Source organism: Theropithecus gelada, chromosome 5 (assembly GCF_003255815.1).
Source record: "Theropithecus gelada isolate Dixy chromosome 5, Tgel_1.0, whole genome shotgun sequence".
In the NCBI taxonomy this organism is placed as follows: domain Eukaryota; kingdom Metazoa; phylum Chordata; class Mammalia; order Primates; family Cercopithecidae; genus Theropithecus; species Theropithecus gelada.
In genome coordinates this window covers 144931211-144958441 of record NC_037672.1, presented here as the reverse complement: position 1 = coordinate 144958441, position 27231 = coordinate 144931211, and the positions used below count along the sequence as shown (strand labels likewise).

At 41.7% G+C, this 27231-nt stretch overlaps 1 protein-coding gene across 1 annotated transcript in view; it reads right to left on the bottom strand.

The window, feature by feature from the left end:
- ARHGAP10 (Rho GTPase activating protein 10) overlaps positions 1–27231 on the bottom strand; it is a 294968-nt gene that overhangs the window by 76122 nt on the left and 191615 nt on the right. The gene's annotated exons all lie outside the window — the stretch shown is intronic.

Sequence of the window (27231 nt, the reverse complement as noted above, 5' to 3'; positions counted from 1 at the left end):
CCTAATTCCTTCATCAAACTATGAAAATAATGACTAATCCTCTTAGTGGTCATTTCCCCCCATTTCCACCTAAACATAAATGACATTCCACAGAAATCAAGTATTTGAAGCCTTCCCTAGGAGAAAGTTTCAATTTTTACTTATTGTCGGGGCAGGGAAAGACAGACAATTGCCTAAAAATGGGATAACCTACAAATAAATTCCATTTTCAATCTATGAATAAAGCAATGTTGATTCAGCAACAAATTAAAGAGTACAGGAGATGGATATTGAGAATAACATTGAGATTATGATCCACATTTTGAGTTTCTGATGTCAGCTGTTTCTTTATATGAACATATACAGAATTACTATCATTCACAAAGGATTATAAATCTTCCCCATAACCTATTAATCCAACTACTTTAGAGATTTAGTTTGGCACAGGCTAAAATCTGTAGCCCATGTGCACTTTTGGTAATTAAGAGTAAGTAATAATGATGACAAACACCACACCAGCTGTGCAAGGATTAACAAGAACTTTCTTGTGCACACAGCCAGGCACCAGCATGTGTGGCTCAAGCAACTATATAAAGCTCATGACTTTATGAAATCAAATACAGGGATTTCCTTTCTTACTCCCACACATTCCAACAGAGACATACATAAGCACTTTTGTGCAATTTAAACTTGAAGCCATCCATGTAGTAATGTTGACTGAAACACTATGCATCATTTAAGCTCAAAAAGAAAAAAATACAGCCTTGTTTTTCTTGGGACAGTAGAAAGACCACAAGGAACTCTCTGTGTGGCTTAGCTGCCCAAAATCCCTTTTGGAAGAAGGCAGGCTATAAATGAATAAAGCAAGCTGTGTGACCTTGGGTAAGTTAATTTCAACTCTCCAAGCTTCAGTTTCTTGCACTGATCTGTAAACTACAGATACATCAATACTATCTATCCTTTCAGGGTTGGCTGCTGATTCAAGGTTTGCATGAACTAGAGCTTGCCCATGTCTGAAACATCAGCTGCACATTGAGCCTTTAGTGCCTACCCTCTCCCCCAAACAGACTAGAATGCTTAGGAAAAATAATTTTGTATTTTATAATTATATCCATCATATCCCCTGCAGGCCTATTACTGTGAATGGAATAGGTAAATCTTCTGAAGAAACAACTATGTTGACTCACAAAGAAATGCTTAGTACATTAAGTCTTAAAGTTGCAGAAACGGTGCTAACCTGGCTTTGAACAAAGAAAATGACAGGCTCCTTGTAGGTCCAAACTCAAATGATCTCCAGGCCATGCTACTGGGTTTCTACTGTGTCACAGTTGTGCTGCTGACTTTCTCACTAAATATTGGACTTCTAGAAAGCATGACATGCTTTTTTAATCTTTTGTACCTGTTCACATAGCAGCTTAATAAATGTTTGCTGAATAAATTAATAATTGTATACAACGATGCTAGCAACAAGTATCAGGTCATTTAACTATTGTTATGAATAATTTCAGATATACATGCAAGGAAAAAGAATAATATAATGAACTCCTACGTACAACATCAGCTAGCCAAATCAATTACTAACTCATGACCAATCTTAGTTCATCTACATTCCCACCCTTAAAATTATTCTGAAGCAAATTCCAGGCAGAGTACAGATCTTTACAGCTTCCAGTGATCAGGTTTGACTCTGCTTTAGAATTCTAGATAAATGTAGCTCTGTCTTATCAAGAAAAACTTACACAATACTGTATGACAATCAAAAGAATTCATCACTATCTGGTCAAGAAAGAACAAGATATAAACAAAAGCAAAAGCCAAACCCTGCTCCCAAATCATGATGAATTAGGGGGTGCTCTCAGTATGCATAGGTAAGATATTAGAAAGAAGGTAATTCTACAAATATCTGCATAGGAAGAAGTAATGACTAATGACTAATAATGTCCTGAAGGACAGAGGTGCCTTCTTCAATATGCCCTCCAATCAGTTTCTTTTTCTTTCTTCTTCATTCAGGCAGAAGGCTGAATACCAGAGCATCTCAAAACAATGGATGATGAATGTCTTTCATTATTTAAGTAGACCGTCCCATGGTACAGGCTCATATCTTCCATGCCCATTTTAAATGACTTGAAGATGGCTCATGGGAGGAAGAAAATGGCACTAATACTGGATGGCAGAAGGCTAGAAATTCTTTTAAACTTTTATTAAAAGGTTTTTTTGGCCAGGTGCAATGGCTCACGTCTGTAATCCCAGCACTTTGGGAGGCCGAAGCTGGTGGATCACCTGAGATCAGGAGTTTGAGACCAGCCTGGCCAACATGGTGAAACTCCATCTCTACTAAAAATACAAATATTAGCTGGGCGTGGTGGTGGGCACCTGTAATCCCAGCCTCCCAGGAAGCTGAGGCAGGAGAATCGCTTGAACCCGGGAGGCAGAGGTTGCAGTAAGCTGAGATAGTGCCATTGCACTCCACCCTGGGCAACAGAGCGAGACTCCATCTCAAAAAAAATTAAATTTAATTTAAAAATACAAAATAAAAGGCTTTTTAGAGAAAAATCCAGAAGACAAATAGAGGAGGAAGGAGATCTGGGAGGGTTGGTGAGTGTGACTCAGTGTGAAGGGGGAAGGTTGGCCAGATGTACAGGAGAGAGCAGAACAAACGTGGCAACACCTGGCTTCTACAGAAAATGTGGGGACCGAAGGAGAGCATGCAATCAGGCTTAGGGGTGGAAGGAGAATGAAAGCTCGCAGAGCTGACTCTGCCCTCCAGGGTCACTCTCAAAGAGAAATCAACCAACTGGAAAGCTAAAACAAGGAGCGCTTCTGAGGGACTTTTCATCCTGTGCCAAATTAATCCAGTGACATAAGGCTGCATGGCTTGTAATTTCCTTAACCCGTAATGACCACATTCTTCTGGATTCCCAGGCTCTACACTAAAGTTAATCCTGCACTTTTTGAATGTGGCTGACAATTCGCACTTCACCTATGGACGGGGGAGACCTGCCAAAGCAAAAGAGGAAAGGCTATGAATCTTAATGACAGAGAGCATCCTTGCAGGAGAACCAGAATGTCATCCTCATCCCTGCTCCTAAGTTCCTCACCGCGGCAGTTCAAAGGTACTCAGCGTGCAGAAAAGAGTAAACACAGCAGGCCTGAGCCTGCTATCCTTAGAAAGGCCTGCCTGCAAACTTGAACCTTTTTTGGCATCTGGGAACTTGGCTGGTACACAGTTCTATAAACTGATATAAAACATTCCCTAAATGGTTAGGGTGCATCCCATGTGCCCAAACTGTTTGTACAAAAATGTGTATGGGAAGGTGTCATGCTGAACACCTCCTTGCTTTCTTGGGAGCCCGGAATTTTGGTACACACTAGGTAAATGATGCGCATGTGACTATCTCCCAACAAAAACCTTGGGCACTTAGTCTCTAATACCTGGGCTTTCCTGGTATCCACTTGGGGCTGCATTTTTGTTGCTGGAGAAGAGTACACGCCGTAAGGCCCTTGCTGGGAAAAAAACATGAGGAAGCCAGGATGTGGATTTGGATTGCTGCAGATGCCACCTGTGTCTTTTTCTCTTATGATCTGGCTGCATATTCTCACTACAGGGCTGCCTTCAATCTAACTGTGAGTGAAACTCTATGTGGAGTCTAACGAGTCCTTCCAGTAAATCTCCAGACAAAGACGTGGCCCTAAGGACCTCTAACATACCCAGAGAAGCAGGCCCTACACCTAATGGAAAGACTGCTATTTGTTTTCTTTTTTTTTTTTTTTTTTTAAGGTTCAGGGGTACACATGCAGGTTTGTTATAGAGACAAATTGTGTGTCACAGGGGTTTGGCGCACAGGTTATTTTATCACTGAGGTGAAAAGCACAGTAAACAACAGGTAGTTTTTCTTTTTTATTGAGACAGGGTCTCCCTCTGTCATTCAGGCTGCAGTGCAGTGGTGTGATCATGGCTCACTGCAGTCTCGACCTCCTGGTCCCAAGCAATCCTCCCACCTCAGCCTCCCAAGTAGCTGGGACCACAGGTGTGCACCACAAGACCAGGCTAGTTTTTTTGTATTTTTGTAGAGACAGGGTTTCACCACGTTGCCCAGCCTCTAATAGGCAGTTTTTTCATCCTCACGCTCCGACCTCCCTCGTCCCTCAAGTAGACCCCAGTGTCTGTTGTTTCCTTTTTTGTGTCCATATGTACTCAGTGTTTGCCTCCTGTTTATAAGAATATGTGATAATTTTCTGTTCTTATGTTAGTTCACTTAATAGACCTCCAGTTCCATCCATGTTGCTGCCAAGGACATGATCTTGTTCTTTTTGGTACTCCATGGTGTGTATGTACCACGTTTTCTTTATCCGGTCTACCACTCATGGGCATTTGGATTGATTCTATCGAAAGACTCCTATTTGGAGGACCCTCTGTAGAGGTCCACTTCATCAAGTAGCCATGTTGCCCACTCTGACTTTTAGTTATCTTGGAAATCAGAAGATTAATTGAAGTCTAGCAGAACTAGAACTGTCATGCCCCAGTGTGCCTGAGCTAAGACTGTTAGTTAGTTTAGCCATTTTCTGGCTAACATTCATGAGTCAAAATGTTTAGTTAGGTGGGATGTTAGTGTTTGCATTCCAAAGATGCAGGAACTGAGACTCGTGCAAACGCTTACCTATTGGTTATCACCAACTAAATGCAGCATTTGTGCTTCTGAATGTTTTGAATTTGGGAGACATTCGTAAGAATTCAAATGAGATAATGAGTTTGCACCATGAAGACCTGACCTGAAGGACAGGGTGCCTTCTTAATCTGCCCTCCAATCAATTTCTTTCCTCTTCCTCATTCAGGCAGAAGGCTGAATATCAGGGGTATCCAAAACAATGGAAGGTGGTTTCTTTCATTATTTAAGTAGAACGTCTTTTGGTAAGGCTCATACCTTCCATGGCCAAACTCAGGAATGATTATTTTAATAGGACCTTTCCTTGGTGGCTGACCCCAGGTGGGGAAACGAACATAGCATCACTGGCAGAATAAAGCATGAGTCTGAGGTGAGGGGCATCTTTACCACCTCTCCTCTCAGTTCCTACACGGAAGCGTGGGGGAAAAGTCAACACTAAAAGGCCACAAAGGATGACCCTGAAGAAATGTTCTAGACCCCAACTTTTTATGGATCATGCTGCAGCTCTCAGTTTCCCACGCTTCTAGGTTCCTCACCTGAGAGGCCCCGAAAATTCCTGACATTGTACACACTTTTTGGTGTGTATATAAACATTCAATTTTTGGAAACAGAATCCAAAGCTCTCATCACATTTTTTAAGTGGATCTTAATGTACTAAAGCTTCAAAGCTAAATGGAGGAAAAGGCTGTCAGATGGAGGAGGGAACTGTAAAATGCTACCTGACCAAATGAACGGCAGGCCAGAGGGCCAACCAGCCAGGAGATGTGGAAGAATGCAAGGCAAAGAATAGAGACCAAGATGTCAGAAAACATGATCCAGTAAATGAAATTAGTGTAAGTGCAGAGGAAAGCTACTTCTGGTTTAAACTGTGGGCTGAGTAAAGAAAACTGAAAACGAAAGTTAAACAAGTTTTAGCCATAAAATTATGGGAGTCAAACAACAGGCTCAGGTTTGAATGGCTTCAAAGAGCCAGTTTCCACCTAAAACTATGTTGACCAGACACACACGCTCCATCTGTTTTCCTAAGGACTGGGCCTAAGAAGCAGCCAGCCTCAGGGACAGGCAGGAGACACCTGCAGTAAAGGAAATAAAAACTACACTGAGTTAAACCAAACTCACTGAGTAAACTATGTATCTGTAAATTTATTGAACTGCAGGTGCCTCGCACTCTGTATTTTCTCACACTGCTGAAGAGATGATTTGGCTGCAACCAAAACTTTGCCAAAGTGGCATGAGTAAAAGCAGATTTATTAAAAGGAATCGGCAGGAAGTAGAAAGAGCTGGGACTCAAGACTGCCTTGGATTACTAATGAGGCCATGAAGAGTCAAGGCAGCAAGTCTCCACTTCTCACCCCCACCCCCTTCTCCCTCCTGAGGAGCTGCCAGGTTTCTCCCCCTCACTGCCTTTCTCTGTTCTGCCTACACCTGACCCAGCACAGGGTGTCTCAGCCCCAAAGCCCAGAGACAATCTCATAGTAACTGACTCCGTTTACCCACATCCTCATTCCCAATTTCTAGCAAAGAGAATCTGTCTCAGCTCAGATTGCAGTCTGATGATTCATGTGCTTAGTTCTATGTCAGCAGCAGACCCAGAGAAGACAGGCACCAAGCCTCATTAACATGGCAGGAGGGGTCACCTCCGCAGTGAGCAGTTCTCAGGGCGGCTGGGCTGTCGCCTGAAGGAAATACTTGTACCAAATGACTACGGGGCACTACAGACTGAGAAGGGACCCAGAGAAAGGTAGAAAGAGGAAGTGGCTAGGAGTCCAGAGTCTAGAAAAATACCCTTCTCCCAATCCTGCCCATCTAGAAGGAGCAAGAAATCATTCCGGAAAAAACATGTTTTAAAACTTCTCTGCAACAAGTATCCTAGTCTGATGTAAATAGCTATATGATTATAGACGCTTCAACAGTATATGTATTAATGTATACTTTATCATTCTTAATTACAATGATTTTGCTAAAAGCATGTAGCTGATTCTCCATACATTTGTTTACAGTTTAGAAAACTTAAGTTTTTCATATATCATTATGTGATACTCCACGTTTATGTTTCCCCACTTAGACTACCTGGTGTAATTTTAGATTTCTGAAAATATATTTGAGACATCAAAATGTTCTGTTTTCACTGATTTAGTTCAATCCACAATAATTCCATATCTGCTGTTTCTGAGGATCAGTGTAGCCTATTAAACGGTGACGACGAAGACAAAAGCTTTTTACCTAAAGTCATTTCGAATAGAAAGAGCAGCAGCAGAGTCCAGGGCTTAAGAATTCCACCTCCAAAGCCAGGCAGCCTGGGTCTGAATCCCACTTACCAATTGTGTGAATTTGGGAAAATTCTTCACCTAAACTTCAGTTTCCTCATTTGTAAAACAGGGATGAAAGTAACGTCTACCTCTCTGACTTGCTGAGCAGGATCTGAATCAAGATGTACTTTACAGAATATAAGCACTTAGTAAATGTGAGGCATACTCTTATTCTATGTTAATTATATGGATGTGATTAGATGAGGAGGAGGATGGTAACCAGAGAGGCCTGACACTGTCTGAAGATCCTCGAGAGACTGTATCGGCTGTGGAGTGTATGTCACCCTGGAGACAGCACACCAAAAGCAGTATGAGGAGAGGGTAGGTGACCAGGGGAGAGCAGTTTGCTTTCCTGTCATTACCCTCCAGCTGTAGAAATCAGTTAACCCCTTGATTTTCTCAAAAAGCAAACAAGTAATTGCAGTCATTTAATATTAAATGTGTATATTTGTATGAACTTCATCAGACAACAACACTGGAGGGGCTAAGGGACAGGCTTTGGAAACAGAGTGGGTTCCAATCCCAGCTCAGCCATTTTTAGTTCTATGTCTCATTTGGAAACAGCAGTAAGAGGCATGGAGTAGCTCACTTCATCCCTGTAACCACTCCATCAAGGAGGTATTTCCACTTTTCTTATTTCACAGATGAGGAAACTGATAATGAGATAAACAGGTCACTGAAGTCCCTCAAAAGTCATGCCATTTTTTTTTTCCAAGATGGCAGATGACAGGCTTTCCACATACCTCAGCCACTTGGAAATAGCAAAACAGTGCAAAAAGATAAACTCCGTGAGCTTTCATTAAAAAAGGAAAACAGAAATCCACTTCAATAGCAAAGGACACCCCGGACTCCAGAGAGGAGAAGGTGGGCAAACAGCCTCCACGATGGCGTCTGGCTGGTAAAAGTGAGTGAAGCCTCAATACGTAAGAGGCAGAGGACTTCCCTCTGTCACTTACCTTACCGCTAGGGATCTGTGCAACCCAGGTGGAGGGAGAGCACTTTGTTTCTCTTGAGCCTTGGAGCTAACTTGGGGAGAAACTTACAGACGCTGAGACGGAGACACTGAGAAAAGCTACATGTATTTTCTCAGAACCAGGAACAACAGGGGGATGCCATTTTTAATCCAGGCTCATACAAGGCAGTCATTCTTCAGCAATTTGGCAGCATGGTCATGCACACAATTTAGTCTTGGATCAAATATTGCAGCATTTGCTCTGGAACAGGGGAAAGGCCTCCATAGCCAAAACTGAGCAGCAAATATAAAAAGTAACCCAACAGTAGGTACTAGAATTGTGCTCCCCCCATCACAGGTCCGAAGTAAAAGGAGAGTTGCTGCAGCTATGGTTTGTCTGGGCAATAAGGTTTGCAGACAAAGCCAGCTTGGTGACCTGGAACTGGTTTGCATGTGTCCCTACTGGGTGCCCAGCCTCCTCTCCTGATGTTATGGTGCAGCAGGGTCTTCTACACTCCACCCTAGGCAGATTTCCATGCATTCAGAGCACGTGCTCACCTGGATCAGTAGCCTGAGCCACCCATCTTTCCTGTGCAGAGATCGTGACACAGTGAGGTCCTCTCTTTCCCACACCCAGGAGTATCTCCAGGCATTCAGAGCACCCACTTGCCTAGATCTGCAGCCAGAGCTACCCTTCGCTTCTTGTGCAGAGACTGGTGCAGCAGGGCCCTCTCTGCTCCATACCCAAGCAGATCTCCTGGCACCTGGAGGACTTTCTCTCCTGGATGAGATTAGGCAGCTCTGCTGCCTCATGCAGAGAATTTGGGACCAGGTGAGGTTCCCAGCTCCACACCTAGGCACATCTCTATGTGCCTAGTAGCCACCCATTGGACCACTCCCTCAAAGCTGATGCTCGGACCTACCATTGGGGGACGTAGGTGGGCCTGCCTGATCTGGCCTGCCCATCTTGAAGCCCTCCTCCAGGTTGGAGCAGGGCGCTCAGACCACTGTACACTCCACACATCGGCCCTGAGGCAAGAGAGCTTCCCCAGTAAACAAGAATCAAGCTGTTACTCAACTGTATTGGCCACAGCTGGCTCTTACCCCTAAAAGCCACTTCTTGGCCTGGAGGTTGAATGGCACAACACAGTAAGATATCTGACAAAAGCACACAGCACTCAGGAACAAGCTAAGTTACCGGAGACCACTGCCCCCCTGGTCCTATAGGAGGCAGTGAGCCTGCTCACAAGCCATCACAAAAAGGCTATTTATAACCAAGGAACTTAAACAGACACCTTGCCAGTAAAAACAGCCAGATCTGGAGACCCAACTCTTGGTGTGGTCCTCCCACAAGGGTGGTGGGAACACAGCCTCCAAAGGCCCCCGTGGGTCAAAGGAAACACAGGCATGGCATTAGCTGCTAAAAGTGGCACCACCACAGCCCTGGAACGAACATGGAGAGGGGGTCATCTCATACTCCATGCCCCTCTACTCAGTGTACTGTGGCAGACTTGGTAGTGCGTCCTCCTATTGGGACCTGGAGAGTTTGGGCTGAAAGACACTGCTTCCTGGGGCGTCTCCGGTGGCTCCACCTGCTGAAGGCGAAAGTGCACTGGGGGGGGTGCTTTTCCTGCTTCTCTGTTGCCTCCCTCTGCCCATTCCCCAGGCAGCTATTACTCTTAAGCGCCATCTACTGGACTGCAGCTTAAACACCACCACCAAACAAAATTACATCCCTACAAGCAACATCTGAGAAAGCCACTGCAGGAACCTATCTGCAACCAAGGAACTCATAAACAGCCTTGGAACTCTGAAAATACCCAGAAACACAGCCAAACAACCACACACAATATACCCCACAGTAACAGCCCCAAGGGCAAAAACAATAAAAAAATCAAGAACCCTCATCCAAAAACAATAGCAAAAAAAAAAAAAAAGAAAAAGAAAATATCAGTTCTTTCAAATGAGAAGTAACCAGCATAAGAACTCCAGCAGTAGAAAAAGCCAGACTTTTGTCACCTTCAAAGGATCCCACTGGCTCCCCAGCAACGGATCCTAACAGGAATGAAATGTGTGAAATGACATATAAAGAATCCAGAATATGGATAGCAAAGAAATGCAACAAAATCAAAGAGAAAGTTGAAATCCAAGACAAGAAACAACACAAAAACGACTTAAGATTCAAAAGATGACGTAACTATGTCAAGACGGAACCAAACAGAACTTCTAGAATTGAAAAATTCACTACAGTAATTTCAAAATACAGTTGGAAGTCTTAATGGCAGATGAGACCACACAGAAGAAAGAATTTCAGAACTCAAAAATCGGTCCTTCGAATGAACCCAGTCAGACAAAATTAAAAAAAAAAAAAAATTTTTTTTACAAAATGAACAAAGCAGCTGGGAACAGTGGTTCGTGCCTGTAATCCCAGCACTTTGTGAGGCCAAGGCGGGTGGATCTTTTGAGCCTAAGAGTTCAAGACCAGCCTAGGCAACATAGTGAGACCCCATCTCTACAAAAAAATGCAAAAACTTAGCAGGGCATGGTCATGCGCACGTGGAGTCCAGCTACTAGAAAGGCTGAGGCAGAAGAATCACCTGAACCCAGAAAGTCGAGGCTGCAATGAGCCGTGATTATACCACTGCACTCCAGCCTGGGCGAGAGTGAGACTCTGTCTAAAAAAAAAAAAAAAAAAAAAAAAGAAAGAAAATATTTGAGAAATACAAGATTATGTAAAACAACCAAATATATACCTTACTGGCATTCCTGAGAGAAAAGAAGAGAAAATAAGCAACTTGGAAAACATATTTGGCGATAAAATTCAGGAAAATTTCCCCAATCTTGCTAGAGAGGTTAAAATGCAGATATAAGAAATCCAGGCTGGGTGTGATGGCTGGCTCACACTTGTAATCCCAACACTTTGGGATGCCGAGGCAGGAGGACCGCTTGAGCCAAGGAGTTCGAGACCAGCCTGGGCAACATAGGGAGATCCCATCTCAACACAAAATACAAAAAAAAAAAAAAAAAAAAAAGATTTAGTTGGGTGTGGTGGCACACGCCTGTAGTCCCAGCTACAGTCTCAGGAGGCTGAGATGGGAGGATTGTCTGAGCCTGGGAGGAGGTCAAGGCTGCAGTGAGCCATGATTGCACCACTGCACTCCAGCCTGGGCAACAGAGTGAGACCCTGTCTCAAAAAGAAAAAAAAAAAGAAAAGAAACCCACGGAACTCCTGTGAGATACTACACAAGACGACCAAGTCCAAGGCACATAGTCATCAGACTTTCCAAGATCAATGCAAAAGGAAAAATCTTAAAGGCAACTACAGAAAAGGATCATTTGCCTATAAAAAGAAACCCATCAGACTGACAGCTGACTTCACAGTAGAAACTTTATTAACCAGAAGAGACTGGGGCTGAGGCAAAGGGATCACTTGAGCCTGAGAAGAAAAAGCTGCAGTGACCCATACTCATACCCATGCACTTCCAGCGTGGGTGATGGAGCAAAACCCTGCCTTTCAAAAAAAAAAAGATTAAAAATAAAAGACACAGAGTGGCAAATTGAATTTTAAAACCAAGATCCGTCCTTCTGCTGTTTGCAAGAGACCCATCTCACATGTAATCACAGCCCTAGGCTCAAAGTAAAGGGACAGAGGAAAATCATCACACAAATGGAATCAAAAAAGAGCAGACATCCCTACTCTTATATATATCAGAAAATATAGACTTTGAACCCACAACAGTAAAATGGGACAAATAAGAGCATTACATAATGATAAAGGGTTAAATTCAGCAAGAAGATTTAACTATTCTAAGTATATTTGCACCCAACACTGGCACACCCAGATTTATAAAACAATTACTTTTAGACCTAAGAGAATACTTTGACAGCCACATAATAATAGGAGGAGACTTCAACACCTCACTGACAGCATGAGACACATCACAGAGGCAGAAAATGAACAAAGAAATTCTGACCTTAAGTTCAACACTTGGCTAACTGGACCTAATAGACATCTACAGAATACCCAACAACCACAGAATAGTCATTCTCCTCATCTGCACATGTAACATTCTCAAATACTGAACACATGCTCAATCATAAAGCAAGTCTCAATATATATTTTAAAAATTGAAATCATACCAAGCATCTTCTCAGACCACAATGGAATACAAATAGAAATTAATACCAAGAGCAAGTCAAAAAAACACACAAATACATGGAAATTAAACAACTTACTCCTGAATGACTTTTGGGTAAACAAAATTAAGGCAGAAATGAAAAACTACTCTGAAACAAACAAAAATAGAGACATAACATACCAAAATTTCTGTGATATGGCAAAAGCAATGTTCAGAGGAACGTTTACAGCACAAAACACCTACATCAAGTAGAAAGATCTCAAATTAACAACCTAACCTTGTACCTAAAGAAACCAGAAAAACAAGAACTAAACCCAAAGTTAGCAAAAGAAAATAACTAAAATCAGAGCAGAATTAAATGAAACCAAGACCCAAAAAAACCATACTAAAGATCAATGAAATGAAAAGTTGGTTCTCTGAAAGGATAAACAAGATTGATAGGCTGCTAGCTAGATTAACAAAGGAAAAGGAGAGAAGATCCAAACAAGCACAATCAGAAATAACAAAGGTGACATAACAACTGATCCTACAGAAATAGAAAAGATCCCCAGAGACTACTATGAAGATCTCTATGCACACAGATTAGAAAATCTAGAGGAAGCAGACAAATTCCTGCAAACACAGAACCACACAACTTCCCAAAATTGAATCAAGAAGAAAGAGAAATCCTGAACAGACCAATAATGGAGTAATGAAATTTAATCAGTAATTTTAAAAACCTACCAACCAAGAAAAGCCCTGGACCAGATGGATTCACAGCCAAATTCTACCAGGCCTACAAAAAAAGAACTGGTACCAATCCTACTGAAAGGATTCCAAAAAATAGAGGAGGAGGGATTCCTTCCAAACCCTGTCTTTGAAACCAGTATCATCCCAACACTAAAAGCTGGAAAAGACAAAACAACAACAAAAAACTACATGCCAACATCTCCAATGAACACAGATGCAAAAATCCTCAACAAAATACTAGTAAACCAAATCCAGTAGCATATCAGAAAGTTAATTTGCCATGATCAAGTAGGCTTTATTCCTGGGATGCAACAGTGGTTCATCTACCCAAATCAATAAATGTGATTTACCACATAAACAAAATTAAAAACAAAAACTATATGGTCATCTCAATAGATGCAGAAAAAGCATTTGATAAAATCCAATAAGCCTTTATGATAAAAAGAAAAAACCAACAAACTAGGCATTGAAAGAAGATACCTCAAAATAATAAAAGCCATTTATGATGAACCCACAGTCAGCACCATACTGAATGAGTAAAAGCTGGAAGCATTTTCCTTAAGAACTGGAACAAGACAAGGATGTCCACTCTCACCATTCCTATTCAACATAGTACTAGAAGTCCTATGTATGCAGAGCAATCAAGCAAGAGAAAGAAGAGGCATTCCAAATAGGAAAAGATGAAGTCAAATTATCTCTCTCCACTGACAATATGATTCTCTACCTGGAAAACCCTAAAGAAGCTGCCAAAAGACTACTAGATCTGATTAACAACTTCAGCAGAGTTTTGGGATACAAAATCAACATACAAAAATCAGCAACATTTCTTTACATCAATAACATCTGAGCTGAGAAGCAAATCAAGACTGCAATCCCATTTACAATAGCCACACACCCACACAAAAACCTAGGAATATATTTAACCAAGAAAGTGAATGATGTCCATGAGAAGAACTACAAAACACAGCTGAAAAGTATCACAGACAATACAAATAAATGGAAAAGCATTCCATGCACACAGGTTGGAAGAATCAGTATCATTAAAATCTCCATACTGCCAAAAGCAATCCACAGATTCAACATTTCTATCAAATTTCAGAGAATTAGAAAACTTTTCTAAAATTCATATGGAATGAAAGAAAAAAAAAAAAAGCCTCAATAGTCAAGGCAATCCTAAGCAAAAAGAACAAAGACGGCCTCAAACAATACTACAAGGCTACAATATCCAAAACAGCATAGTATGGGCACAAAAATAGACATAGAGACCAATGGAACAGAACAGAGACCCCTGAAATAAAGCCGTACACCTACAACCAGGTCATCTTTTGACACAGTTGACAAAAAACCAGGGGGGAAGGACTTCCTATTCAATAAATGGTGCTGAGAAAATTGGCTAATTATATGCAGCAGAATGAAACTAGACCACTACCTCTCACCACGTACAATAAATTAACTCAAGACGGAGTCAAGACTGGAATGTAAGATCTCAAACTATAAAAATTCTAGAAAACCTAGGAAATACTCTTCTAGACAGTCGCCTAGGCAAAGAATCTATGAAGACCCCAAAAGCAAATGCAGCAAAATCAAAAATAGACAAATGGGACTTAATCTAAAGGGCTTCTGCACAGCAAAAGAAACTCTCAACAGAGGAAACAGACAATCTACAAACTGGGAGAAAATATCTGCAAACTATGCATCTGACAATGGACTAATTTCCAGAATCTATAAGGAACTTAAACGAACAATTAAGAAAAAACAGCCCCATTAAAAAGTGGGCAAGAGACGTGAACAGACACATCTCAAAAGAAGACATACAAATGGTCAAAAAACATGAAAAAAATGTTCAACATCATTAATCTTCAGAGAAATGCAAATTGAAACCGCAATGAGATACCATCTGTATTAGGCCATTCTCACACTGCTATAAACAACTACCTGAGACTGGGTAATTTATGAAGAAAGGGGGCTTAATTGACTCACAGTTCCACAGGCTGTACATGAAGCATGGCTGGGAGGCCTCAGGAAACTTACAATCATGGTGGAAGGCGAAGGAAAAGCCAGCACATCTTACTGGGGTGGAGCAGGAAAGAGTGAGCAAGCAAGGGGGGAAGTGCCACACACTTTCAAACCATCGGATCTCAGAAAAATTCACTATCATACGAACAGCATAGGGAAAATCCACCCCCATTATCTAATCACCTCCCACCAAGTCCCTCCCTCAATACTGGGGATTACAATTCAACATGAGATTGGAGCGGGGACACAGAGCCAGACCATATCGCCATCTCACACCAGTCAGAATGGCAATTATTAAAAAATCAAAAAATAAGATGCTGGTGAGGTTGTGGGAAAAGAGGGAATGCTTATACACTGTTGGTGGGAATGCAAATTAGCTCAGCCCCTGTGGAAAGCAGTTGGACATTTCTCAAAGAACTAAAAATAGAACTACCATTCGACCCAGCAATCCCATTAATGGGTATATATCAAAAAAATAAATGAATAAATCATTCCACCAAAAAGACACATGTAGTACTTGTATGTTCATTGCAGCATTATTCACAACAAAGACATGGAATCAACAGAGTGCCCGTCAGTGGTGGACTGGATAAAGAAAATGTGGTACATACACACCATGGAATACTGTGCAGCCATAAATTTAAAAAAACAAAATTATGTCCTTTGCAGCAACATGGATGCAGCTAGAAGTTGTTATCTAAGTGAACTAACACAGAAACAGAAAAACAAACACTACATATTCTCAAATATAAGTGGAAGCTAAATCTTAGGTTTACATAGACATAAAGATGAAAGTAGTAGACACTGGAGACTCTAAAAGGAGAGAGGGAGACAGAGAGAGAGAAGAGAAAGGGTGGGGAAACTTCCTATTGAGTACTATGTTCACCATCTGGGTGACAGGATCGAAGCTCCAACTTCAACGCCACATAATATATCCCTGTAACAAACCTGTACCTGTACCCCCAAATCTAAAATAAAAATGGGAAAAAAAAGTCACACAGTTGGGTGGAGCTGAGATTTCAACTCAAGGAATTCCACTTTAGAGCCCACGATGCCACATTATACTATACTGTCTATGGAATGTTTTAATTAAATGTCATATAAGGAGCCCAGCCTAGTGCCTGGCACACAATCATCTTTCAATCAATGTTAGCTATTATAATTATTATTGCTCCTCATTTTATCTTGAGAGATACAAGAGAGACAACTCTAAAAGCTTTACAAACAAACCAAAAAAAAGGTGAGCACTAGCTCAAGGCAAAAACCCAAGCCCGTATATAGCCCACACTACCCTCCCCCCTCAAGAAAAGGCCTTGATGGTGCCTTCCCTGGAGCCAACCTACACATACGCCACCACACTCGCCCTCTCATTCTTTCCTTCCTATCTTCCCTTCCACGTACTCTTTGTGTTCCTGGGAATATAAACAACCTAAAAACACAAAGAAGAAAAGGGTCATATTCTTCATCACCATATTTTATTCTGCAAATACTGATCGAATGCCAAGTTCTAAGCATTGAGCTGGGCTCCGAGGAGCTGTCTTTGCAGCTCCACATTTTCAGACACTTGGGCAGAAAATTTCAGACTGGGCAGGACCTCAGAGGCCTGCTAGCTTTCTTCCACCTCAGTCCCATCCCTAACATGAACATGTTCTCATTATTATAAATATTATGAAGTTCTTCCTTCTACTGAATCAAAAACTCACCTCCTGGCAAGGACTGCTCACTTGTACTCAGTACGCTTTCTTAGACAACAAAGAATAAATCTATGCATCCTTTATACTGGAGCCCTTCAATTTCCCAGTGCTTTGTCTATACTGGGCACTAAAATGATGCAGAATGACTCTCTCCTCAATTTGCTCTTATCAAACCACTCTGGTCCCAAGGGAAAATACAATCTGCCATTTACAGAGCCACATGACAGCAGAAGCTTCCAATGCCACAGCTAAAGAAAAACAGAATAAAGAAGACAATGTCATTATTATTTTCCTTCTCTCCTTAAAGGAAAGAGAAAGGAAGACAAAGTTTCCTGTGCTTTTTAAAGTCTCCTTTTAAACACTCCAGAAAATGCAAAGCCCTGCTGAGAAGGGAAACACACACACACACACACACACACACACACACACACACACACCAGTAAAGTTTTCATAGCAACGCCAAATAAGTCAACATTCATGAAAACTGGCAGTGGGGGGCAGTCTGAAAATTTGTCAAATATTCTTGCTATGGGGTTTTGACTTCTACACTGAACAGTCAATACTCAGGCAGACACAAAGCTTTTAGTAACTTTGCAGCTTTATTATTGCTGCTGCTATTGTTGTTGTTTAAGACATTTATTTTTCTCTCACATAAAAACTAGTGCTGCCTAGCAACCCAGTGCCAGCAAAGCTAAATCAAGAAGCATTTTTGGCTAGATGTTTAAGAGATTTCTTTTTCCCATTAAATGGCAAGCATGCTGGAAGACTGGAAGACTCTTGCACTTGAAGGAAAATGGTTTGGATACTACTCACTCAGTCTCTTTATATATTAAAGAATGACAGAGACCAACCCACAGAAGAGGGATAGGACGTATATTGTGCTTGTAGCCACAGGAATGGAGCAGTGGATGCTCCTTCTCAAAAACAGTCCATATGTGGCTGTTACTGGGAAAGCAGCAAGTTGAGACTGAATGGGAATCCAATTACACCAATGAACCTAGGAGCACCAAGGCATCCTATTGATTGTGGCAAAGAGAGGTAGATGCAGGTCATAAAGTTGGTTGCAGGGTTAACAAGAGTAAAACGAAGCAGTGTGATACGCCTCCATATATGCATGTAACTTATTATTCTGGTGATTACACTGGACACTGCTATGGTCTGACTGCGTCCCCCAGAGTACATATGTTGAAAACGTAATCCTCAATGTAATAGTGTTGAGAGATGTGGGCTTTAGGAGGTCATTAGGTCATGACGTCTCTGCCCTCACAAATGGATTCATGTTATCTCAGGCATAGGTCTGTAATCGAGAGTGGGTTCGTTAGAAAAGCAAGTTTGGCCCTCACTCGCTTGCACATGCACTCTCTCTGTCACTCTTTTGTCACAGTTCTCTTGCCTTCTGCCATGAGACGGGACATCAAGAAGGCTCTTGGCAGAGGCAGCTCATCAGCCTTGGGCTTTCCAGCTTACAGAACTGTAAGAAATAAAATCTCTGTTCCTTAAAACTTACCCAGTCTCAAGTATTGTTATAGCAACACAATACAGACTAAGACGTATGGAAAACACATATACCCTTCTCCCTACTGCTCTGTCTAGGTTCCTCTGTGACTGGAGGACACAGGCTACTCAGGGACTTTGCAGCACATGTTGCAAACAAGGATAAATCAAAGTGCCATAAAGATACCTCTGGACAGTACAAGGCCATCAGCCATTTCAACAAAGCAAGACCACCACAATGGCCTTCACTGTCACACCAAAAAAAATGACACATTCTATCACAGTCCCTATTACAAAGGCTAAAATGCTTATTACAAAGTTATAAAGAATCCTTGTCCAGGAAATGTTTAATGTACATGAAATTTAATTCTCCTTTGGCACAAAGTTATCCACAAAAACTGTAATACATAAAGGCTATGATATGGTTTGGCTGTGTCCCCACCCAAATCTCATCTTGAATTGTAGCTCCCATAATTCCCATGTGTTGTGGGAGGGACCCAGTGGGAGATAACTGAATCATGGGGGCGAGTCTTTCCCGTGCTATTCTCATGATAGTAAGTCTCGTGAGATCTGATGGTTTTATAAAGGGGAGTTTCCCTGCACAAGTTCTCTTGTCTGCCACCATGTAAGATATGCCTTTCACCTTCTGCCATGATTGTGCAGCTTCCCCAGCCCTGTGGAACTGTGAGCCCATTAAACCTCTTTCATTTGTAAATTTCCCAGTCTCGAGTATGTCTTTATCAGCAGCCTGAAAATAGACTAACACAGGCTAATACTAGAAAAGAAACCTCCTGATCATCAGGAAATCAATGAAACATCAGAGCACACTGAAGTACCACACAAAGCTAAGGTCAACCAAAGCACCAAATTTTACAAATCTCATTGAAAATCCAATTAAAACACTCAATAAGATCAATCTAATCTGAATTTTATTATATTAAGTAATTCTGAGAGTAACATTATATTCCTTACTTTATAAATTGCCAACTTTTCAGTATTAAGACAGATATTAGAAGAAAACCACCCTGATTAATATGGTCTTTGACGCTTTTCACAGGCTCTTCAGAATCTTCAAGGGCCCTTAGAAGTTGGGGGAGATGAGGAGGGAGTCCAATTATAAACATGAGTTTTTATTACATTATAGTGTATCAAATATAAGAATGAGGTATATGAAAAGGTTCTCAACATCACTAATCATCAGAGAAATGCAAAGTAAAACTACAATGAGATATCATCTCACCCTAGTTAAAATGGCTTTTATCCAAAAGTCAGGCAATAAAAAATGTTGGCAAAGATGTGGAGAAAAGAGAACACTCTTGGTGGCAATGTACCCCTATGGAGAATAGTTTGGAGGTTCCTCAGAATATAAAAACAGAGCTACCATATGATCCAGCAATCCCACTGCTAGGTATATACCCAAAAGAAACGAAATCAGTGTATCAAAGAGGTCTCTGCACTCCCATGTTTATTGCAGCACTACTCACAATTGTCAAGATTTGGAAGCAGCCTAAGTGTCTATCAACAGACAAATGGATAAAGAAAATGTGATACTTACACACAGCGGAGTACTATTCAGCCTTAAAAAAGAATGAGATCCTGTCATTTACAACAGCATGGATGGAACTTAAGGTAATTATGTTAAGTGAAATAAGCCAGGCACAGAAAGACAAACTTTACATGTTCTCCCTTATTTGTGGGAGCAAAAAAATAAAACAATTTAACTCATGAAGATAGAGAATAGAATGATGATTACCAGAGGCAGGGGAGGGTAGTGAGCAGTGGCAGGGGGAGCGGTGATGGTTAATGGGCACAAAAATATAGTTAGATAGAATAAAATTCAGTATTTGATAGCACAACAGGATGACTGAAGTCAACAATAATTTCTTATACATTTTAAAATAACTAAAAGAGTATAACTGGATTGCTTGTAACACAAAGAAGGGATAAACGCTTGAGGTGATGGAGACTCCATTTCCCCTGCTGTGATTATTACACATGGCATGCCTATATCGAAATATCTCATGTACCCCATAAATATATACACCTAGTATGTACCCACAAAAATTAAAATAAATGACTCAATCTACACAGACTCAGCAACTCCTGAGAAGGTTCATCCCCTGTTTAACTAAGTTCCTTTAAAGAACTCCTTACCTCAGACATGAGCTAACAGGTCACGAGACTCTGAAGGTAATCAGTGAGCCATGCAAAACTCAGGTGCTAGCGGGCCTGCTCTGTCCTTCCCCTCCACGTCTATTCTGGCTTTTCCTCCTGCTTTATTCTTGTCATATGACAAAAACGACAACAAAAAAAAATTGACACTGAATATCACTCATTCTGGAACACTCATTCACGTACACCTTACAAGTTGATCTCCACTCTGGCTCTCAACAGAAATGTCACCATTAGGCCAGGTGTGGTGGCTCACGCCTGTAATCCTAGTACTTTAGGAAGCCGAGGCCGGAGGATCACTTGAGATCAGAAGTTCGACACCAGCCTGGCCAACATGGTAAAACCCAATCTCTACTAAAAAATACAAAATTAGCCAGGGATGGTGGCACACGCCTGTAATCCCAGCTACTTGGGAGGCTGAGGCAGGAGAATCACTTGAAGCCAGTAGGCAGAGATTGTAGTGAGCCAAGACCACGCCACTGCACTCCAGCCTGGGCAACAAGAGTGAAACTCCATCTCAAAAGAAATAATAACGAAATGTCACTGTTGAAAGAGTTCACTCACACCACTGGTTCATGAGCTCACATCACTTGTCCGTCCTCATACTCGCCCATCTCATGGGACCTATCTGGCATCCCTGACAACGCCCCCAGACAACCCTGACACTAGCACTGACCTGATCCTGCCTGGGTTTCTTCTGGCTCCTCTATTACCCCCAACAGGAAAATCTTGGTATTTCTCAAGGATATTATTGTCTTCTCCTAGTGATGAAAAGCAAGGGCTTTGGGGGTCAATCTCAGTTCAAACCCAAGCATTGCCACATTTACTAGCTGTGTACTCATGAGCAAGTTAAGCTCTCACCTTCACTTCTCTCAGATGTATAAAGAGATAATATACATAATAAGCATTTTACAGCCGTATAGGGATACTGTGACATACATTTACGCAATAGGAATTTTATGTTTGATGTATTTTTTTTTTTTGAGACAGAGTCTCGCTCTGTTGCCCAGGCTGGAGTGCAATGGCGCGATCTCCGCTCACTGCAAGCTCCGCCGCCTCCCGAGTTCATGCCATTCTCCTGCCTCAGCCTCCCGAGTAGCTGGGACTACAGGCGCCTGCCACCATGCCCGGCTAATTTTTTTGTTGTATTTTTAGTAGAGATGGGGTTTCACCATGTTTGCCAGGATGGTCTCAATCTCCTGACCTCGTGATCCGCCCGCCTCGGCCTCCCAAAGTGCTGGGATTAGAGGCGTGAGCCACAGCGCCCGGCCTAATATATGTATTTTTTATGTGTATGGATACACAAAGAAGCATCCACATACACTAGAATTACATTAACACCCTTTCTAGTAGACCCAAAGCATGTAGCATCATGAACATCCAATAAATATTTTCTTATGCCAATCTCATGTCTTTATACCTTATGTTATACTTTCTACCTCTAAATTCACTCATAAGTTTGAGTGCCACCTCTCTGTCTAATGGACTTATCTTGAACAGATAACTATAATCCACCATGTGACACACTGAACTCATCTTACTCCTCCCCCAAACCCCTTTGCTCCTTCCTTTTCTTAGTGATACCCATTTTGTCCCAGGATTGAATCTCTATCACACCTTCCCCAAGACCCCTTACAAAACCAGTCCCCGGGTTTTGCCTATTCCACCTCACCAAATGATGCTGTCCACCCTGGAACTCCCCATTCTCACTCCCATGTCCTTGGACTATGCCAAATAACCTCTCTCCTAGCCTTTCATTCCTCTACTTCCTACTGCAAATCCTGCTGTCAGATTAAGTTTTGTGAAGCAGTTTACTTGAAAACCTTGAGTGGTCCCAGTACCTATAAAAGTAAATGCAAAAGTCCTAAAGCGGCATTCTCAACCTCCCACACCTGGCCCCAATCTCTTTCCAATCTCATCTCCTGCCATTTGCCCATGTTCCAACAAGAGCTGCGTTCCCAGAACACGTACCTCCTCTTTGTGTTTCTCTGATTACATGGTCTCCCATACCCGAAATGTCCTCCTAAAACATCTCCACCTGTTCAAACTCCATTATAAAACTGATTCAAAGCACTTACTGGGGAAACTTTCCAGATTCCCTGCAGTTGAACATAAACTCTCCTCTGAAGCTGCCGCCACTTTCTCGCTCATTCTCTCTCTGTCTCTCTTTCAAAGTATTTATCCTCTGCCATATCTTGTAGCTACTTTTGGACATTTCTTCTTTCCCCTACTGGACTGTCTTTACTTCCCCCAAATCTCACACCATGAATGACTCACAGCAGGCACTGGGGGAAAAAAATGCGCCAAATTAATGCATGACAAGTATACTCTGTTAAGAACAGAACTTATGCAAAACTCACAAATCCTAAGGCACAACCCCAATTTGAAAATCCTTGAAAAGTTCACAGCACCCTTTGCTGCCTGGGAAATAAAATTTTCTCATTTACAAAGGAAGAAAGACCTTGATAATGTTTTGGCCCAGGAACTTTTTATTTTTTTTAAGTCTTTTTTTTTTTTTTTTTTTTTTTTAGACGGAATCTCGCTCTTGTCACCCAGGCTGGCATGCAGTGGCACAATCTCAGCTCACTGCAACCTCCGCCTCCTGGATTCAAGCAATTGTCCTGCCTCAGGAGGCGCCTGCCACCATGCCTGGCTAATTTTTGTACTTTTTTTTAGTAGAGACAGGGTTTTGCCGTGTTGGCCAGGCTGGTCTCGAACTCCTGACCTCAGGTGATCCACCTGCCTTGGCCTCCCAAAGTGCTGGGATTGCAGGCGTGAGCCACCATGCTCAGCCCACATCTTTATTATGTGTAAATGAAGCTAAAACATATGGATTAAGTCTCCTATAAAGTATACGCAGATTTATAAAAACAGCAAGGAGGCTAGGAAAAATTGTTATCTCCGAAGCAGACTAACTAGGGGCCTTTTTCTAACTCCAAAATTCATCTAGAGCAATCTTGCTTTAATTACACGTTGAAGTTTCCTCTTTGCTTTACTGACTTTCCTGGAGTCAACAATTTTCACATTCCTAGGGAGGAAAAACAAGTAACTGAGGAAAAGAAAATGACTTCCTTCTCTTGTCATTTTTCCCCGTCAGAGTCACTTTCAGTGACACACATACGCCTCTTCCTTTCCTCCCCCAGTTTAACCCTCCTTTTTTGCCCCTCATCCATTACTGTAATGTTTTCCTTTCTCAGACTACTCTTTTAAACTTTTCCTGTCCTTACTCCCTCTCTCGTTTTCATCTTGTCCTGAAACACTAAGAGGGACTAGATCCTTCCCTCCCCACTCTACAGTCAAATGTTAGGATCCTCTGGAGGGTGCACTTAGGTCAGTTGTCAGGGAAACCTGTGGCTAACATAGATCCAAACATCCATATGAAGTTTTTCTGCACAAGCACCCTTGTCAGCAAAAATATTCTTCCTCAGAGCAGAGCCTGGACTCTGCAGTGAAGTCCAACTGAGCAGGAACAAAGAGCCAGGAGTGGGAGTAGAAGTGTACAAGGATGAAATGGAAGAGACAAGGCGAGGTAATGGGGAAATTTAGGTTCTCAGAACTGTTAACTAATCCAAATTGACATCCCCCATCTCTAACCTCCCAACCCTGCCACACAACCCTGCTTCCAACCCTAAACCCATGCACACAGTGGAGAATCTGAAACTCGATGTCCATTCCTCCCTTCTGAATAGAAAGCCTCAGCACTTAATTAATGTTGGCTGTGCATTCATAGAACCATCTAGCCACAGAAAGGGAAGAGAAGGAAAACCGAAAGACCTCTGCTTAGCTCTATAAAGCTCTGAGAGCGAGGCCACTTTCGTCTGCTGTAACTATTATAACTGGCTCACCAACGCTACTGGAAAATTCCTGCAAAATTTATTAACAAGGTGAAAGCGGCACTATCTACTTCCCAGCAGACAAACCATGTACTTATCTCCCCAGTTTCAAAAAGGGAAGAAAACAGGCAGTTGCAGCATGAAATGGAGACCCTTTTATCCAAGACCAAGACCCAGAGCCAGTATTTTCACAAATAAATTGCATAAAAGTTTCCTAATTAGGATGTAATCAAATGATTGTTGAGCTACTGTAACATTGTTTCAAAGCTTGTAGTCTAATTATTCTTCTTTCTAAAACTGAATAGTAGCCATCTTTCCATGAGCTGTCTGGATGGATTAATGCACACTAATGAGGCTTAATGACAGTTTGACAGGATCATAAAAGGAGGCATAAATTCACCACCACTGGCAAAAAAAAAAAAAAAAAGGCAAAACAAAAATTCTTACACCCATAAACAAGCTGCTTTTGCCATAATGGTAAAAAAAATCCCCAATCAGCTTTCAAGCGTATCTTTTCCATGAGAACCAACATTAGCAACAAGCTGGAACTGCTCCAGCAAACAGCCAATGCAACAAGTACCCAAGAAATACTCTTGCTATGCCTTCCCCAAAGGGACTACATTTCTGTTTGCCTCTTTCCCAGTCCTCCAACCCCCTCAAAATGTATTGAATTATTTCATTCCATAAATATTAACTGAACACCTAATATGTACCAGGTATTACTATAAGTCAACAAAAAGATCTCTGGCCTCAAAGATCTTAGCAGGGAGAAATAGACAAGTAAGAAAATAAGTTATGTAACATGTTAGACTGGGGTACGTTTATGGGATCCAAGTTCCAAAACATGGCTTCCACCCCCAGATGACGACCTGCTTTCCCACAGGAGCTGGAACATTCATCTGCACATCCGGCACCTACTACATGTCTGGCATATGATGCAATCTCAATTTTAAAAAACCTTTTAATAAACAAATGAATGACCAAGCATGCTAAGAGTTTTCCAGCTCCCTATCTTAGAGGCAGAAGTCAGGAACGTTATTAGCAAAGTACTCATCTACGGTGACTGAATGAAGAAAAATATATATATATAAATTCTTGGAAGAAAATAATGTGGTTTTTAAAGTCATGTTTCCCCTTGATTACAGAGAAACAAGTAAGAAAGCAAGTCACTTAAGAGATTATTCATTTTAAACCAGAAATACTTAACCTACAGTCCACAGATTCAGGAATGCAGGTGAGCCCACTGAAATTGTGAAAACAATTAAGGGGAAAGAAGGATTTATGTGCATTTATCTGGGTTACTAACAAAAGGGTTAATAACTTTTGTCAGCTTCTCAGTGGTCTGTGATCTCAAGAAGATTGAAAAGTACTGCCCTAAAGAATAAGTGTTTTTAAAAACTATATTTACATCCTTATAAAAATAAAGGTACACTTTCAGCTATGAGTCACCATCATCATTTTTCTTTTTTTTTTTTTTTTTTGAGACGGAGTCTGGCTCTGTCGCCCAGGCTGGAGTGCAGTGGCCGGATCTCAGCTCACTGCAAGCTCCGCCTCCCGGGCTTACGCCATTCTCCTGCCTCAGCCTCCCGAGTAGCTGGGACTACAGGCGCCTGCCACCTCGCCCAGCTAAGTTTTTGTATTTTTTAGTAGAGACGGGGTTTCACTGTGTTAGCCAGGATGGTCTCGATCTCCTGACCTCGTGATTCGCCCGTCTCGGCCTCCCAAAGTGCTGGGACCACAGGCCTGAGCCACCGCGCCCGGCCATCATTTTTCTTAATAAGTGGAAGCTTTACTTTGAGGGGGCTTGAGACAGCGGGAGAGAGGCAGGCCCTCAAAGTGGTCCTAATTGAGAACAGCACTCCAAGAGCATCCTGAAACCATTTTTTCCATATGTTCCCCCATAGATTATCTCACCCTTACTTATAAATGAAGCCCAGTTAAACTGAATAGACACCAGCTCCTTGCAACTCTGAATTCAAACACAAACTGGCATGGGCCAGCTCTAACATCAACAAATGCCATGCTCTCAGAATGCTTGGTCACTCATTTGTTTATTAAAATGAGAAATGTTTTAACTCTTATGAACAAAACCTTCTCAAATACTAACGAAAACTTCTTTCGTGTTCCAGACTGAAGTCCTCTCCTAAGTTCTTAAGAAGAGACGCTTCCTCCCTAGATCAGCAGATCTTCTTGCTGGCTACTTATCAGAATTCTTGGGAAGGCAAAAATTTAACAGAATACACACAGCTATGCAGCCACTTAAAAGAGTCCCTCAGGTGGATTTTCAGGGTTGAAAATTATTGCTCTAGATTGGGGGATCTGCAAGGCTTTTCTGTAAAGGACCAGACAGTACATAGTTTTGCCTTGCGGGCTATCTGGTCTCTTGTAACTACCAGACTCTTTTGTTGTATTGTAAGAGTAGCCATAGACAATATGTAATCAAGGAGAAAATAACAGTAATTTGGGAAAGTGACCCCAAAGTGACAATCATGAACAGTACTTATTTCTAGTAGTTAATATGTCGAGTGGGTATGGTGGGAGGGAAGAGTATATTAAAGCAGTTTCTGCTCACCCCAACGTGGATCTCCTGAATCAACCCCATCCACCACACCCCAGGAATATGTACCCTTCCCTGCTGCCCAGATGCAATGCCTAAGCCTATTTGAAGAGTTTACCCTTCCCCAACTTCTCCTCCTTTATGTGCCATTCACAACAGCTAGGGGTAACCAGAAAGATTCTTTGGAAGGCAGGCAACTTTCCCGGGTGCAGAGCAGGGGCTGGCCTTGCTGCTCCTCAACCCCTACTCTCAATGATGCTCATGGTCTTCTGGCCCCATCTCACATCCTTTCAACCTTATTTGCCTTATTTTCTCTTGTAAGTTGCAAAGCCCTAACTTGCTCAAGAGTACAGAGTTGTTGTGCCACATGGAATTTGAGTGAGAAATCCAAAGATGGGAATAAAAGCAACAAAAGTCCTAAACAGTTCACAATTGCCTTGATACTCACTTGCATCTGGATTAAATGCTTCTTCATTAAACCAGTGAGATAACAAAAGACCAGATAAATTTCACATTTATGGAACTCCATCAGAAGATAGAAGCTCAATGAGAACTTCTTAGAACCAAGTTCATCATAGTGAGAATAAAAGAATTTTTTTAAAACAGAGAGAGAGAAAAGGGAAATCTAAGAGGATCGTTGTGTAGTACATGGCGGCAAGCCAAAAACAAAATCTCTTAAAGAAAAAAAAAAAA